At 44.1% G+C, this 2,338-nt stretch overlaps 1 long non-coding RNA gene across 1 annotated transcript; it reads left to right on the top strand.

The window, feature by feature from the left end:
- Window positions 1-334: 334 nt before the first annotated feature.
- Window positions 335-2,134, top strand: LOC148051351 (uncharacterized). Its single transcript, XR_015699897.1, has 3 exons — window positions 335-501; window positions 997-1,192; window positions 1,959-2,134. It is a non-coding gene; the product is annotated as an uncharacterized LOC148051351 (long non-coding RNA).
- Window positions 2,135-2,338: the final 204 nt, after the last annotated feature.

The following is a 2,338-nucleotide window of genomic DNA, read 5'->3' as shown; positions in this document are numbered from 1 at the left end:
TCATGCTGGCAGGCTGCCACCCAGGCCTTTCGTTGTTTGGAGAATTTCAAAATAAATTTTAAAAGTCCCTGATACAATAATTATTGACCCAGGGTCTTTGGTGCTCTTCAGGGAGCTCAGAGGAGACCCAGGCCAAGTGTTGCACAGCATGAAGGTAACCATTGCCCTTCAGAGTGCTGGTCCTTAGCGGTGTGAACACAAGCCAGCCCATAGCAATGAGCAATGAGTTAATGGTGCCTCCCGGGCATTTTCCACAGTGGCAGTGAACTTGCAGCCTTTGCCAAGTAGCCAACACTCAGCATTTCCTTTCTTCTCCCTAAGATTATTTCTGGACTTTGCAAATCTCTTCTTCCCTGTGGCTCAATGCTCCGGCAGCAAAGCGATGGAGGCTCTCTGGAGCTGTAGAAGTGGGTGACGCAGAAGCGGGTGATGCAGCAGGTCCATGAGGACGGGTCTCCAGAGGTGGAATGAGGACATCAAGCACAGGGAGCCCAGAACGAGGTAAGCAACGAGCCTGTGCAGGAACAAGAAAAGTACGGTGATGTTGCTGGAAGAAAAGAGCTTGGGAATGAATCCCAACCCTACTCCCTTTTGGACAGAATCTCCTGAAGCATGTAAGAAATCTGGCAATTTACATTAAACAGTTGAAAAGCAAAAGCTGAGACGTTTTTAGTGTAGTAAAAACTGCATTCACAGATTTAGTGAGAAAAGGGGAGTGAAAGGGTCCAGAGCTCTCTACTTATTAATAACCTTGATGCAACTACCAGCAATATCTTGAAGATATGTCCTCCTTGGCAAACTAGTGCCAAAACTGGGAGCTGAACTCTAAAGGGCACAGTTGGCATTGCCCTTGGGTACCTGGCTCAGCTCTCAGCACATAGATGTTTTCCATTTCTCATCTATATTTACCTCATAGTATATATATGATATATTTGTAACCAAGCATCTATCTATACTTGGCTTATTCCCTCTCTGTTTAAACACACACCTGAGAAGAATCACGAACAATTTGCGGTGAAGCTGATCGACCGTCACCAGCAATAAAAGCATTTATAGAAAATGTTCCAGTACATCTCTGCAAAATGAATGCGTGAACATGGATTTGTAAAAGATGAACTAGAACTGAATGACAGAGGACCTGGCAGGCACTGCATGAACAAGCCACACAAGAACCTCACGGCCCAGCCATCAGGTCAGCGTGCTTTATTTTAACTTGCCACAATTTTTAGAAGCGACATGGTATTTTTGCAATCTTTTTTCAGTTTCTCATTTGAGATGATTTTTATACGAGACCGCTGCTGTGAAAATGCTTGCTCACCTCCAGATGAAAAAAAGAATTAGCTTCTCAAGATGTTTCAATTTGGGCACCCAAAACCAATGGTCTTTCTTGAAAATTTTGGCTGTGGAAACTATATGAGGGCTGGGAGAGAGGGGCCATAAAAGCACTGCGCTCTTCATGCAAGTACTTATTCCAGCAGGAGACCAAACAGGGACGTTTTGGGGCAGGTTTCTCAAGCGGCGCAGGGGATTTTTTAAGCAATCCAGCAATATTCTGTTTAATTCAGCAATTGTGATTGAAACGGGTGCAAGTTCACTTTGACCACTTTGGTCTCCTTCACTTGCTGTGTTGTCCCAGGATCCTTCGGAGCAGGCATCCTCCTTCCAAAAAGTTGTGTAAATGTGTAGAGCCAAATGACGGGGAACAGGACTTGATCAGACGAAGCTGGAAAGGCTGGAAAAGCTTTTTGTGCCTCATTTCATACAAAGTCTGGGCTGGCTGGGGTGATATCAGTGGCTTCACCGGCACGACCTCCAAAACTAAACACCCCATGGTTTCCTGATTGCTCTTATCCTTCTTCAGCATCTCTAGTAACAACACACCAGCAGCAACCTTGGCTGTTTGAACAGAAAGTCTCCCCTGTGTAGTCTGTTATTAAATTCTCTTATGTCTTTATTAGATATCAGATGTGATGAAAGAAGGTGACATCTCTGGGGACATCTTCCATGAGGTGTGGGGATAGGATATTAATGGACTGGAGGAGACGGAAAGTCTACAAGTGTAATGATCTTCTAATGTCCCCGTGAAAGTGTTAAGATCCAGATGTCTTTTTTTTTTCCTCCCAAAAGGAAAAGGTACTTGAGGAGTATATAGAACACGGTACTTATCTCTTCCCTACCCAATACTGCTCCTTTCTGTTTTAAGGACGGTTTTGGTGTCTTTGTTTTTTACTATTTTGCTATTCTGCTGTCTCCATCCCTTTTATCTCACCAATTGGTACAACCGATGAGTTCTCCTTTCCCTGTGACAGTTTCATTTCACAGAAAAATGGCAAAATCA

The sequence above is a fragment of the Nipponia nippon genome, unplaced genomic scaffold (assembly GCF_047370975.1).
Source record: "Nipponia nippon isolate SJK-2023a ecotype South Korea unplaced genomic scaffold, ASM4737097v1 scaffold_6, whole genome shotgun sequence".
NCBI classification, from domain to species: Eukaryota; Metazoa; Chordata; class Aves; order Pelecaniformes; family Threskiornithidae; genus Nipponia; species Nipponia nippon.
Note: the sequence above shows the minus strand (reverse complement) of the source record. Positions and strands in the feature narration are given on the sequence as shown.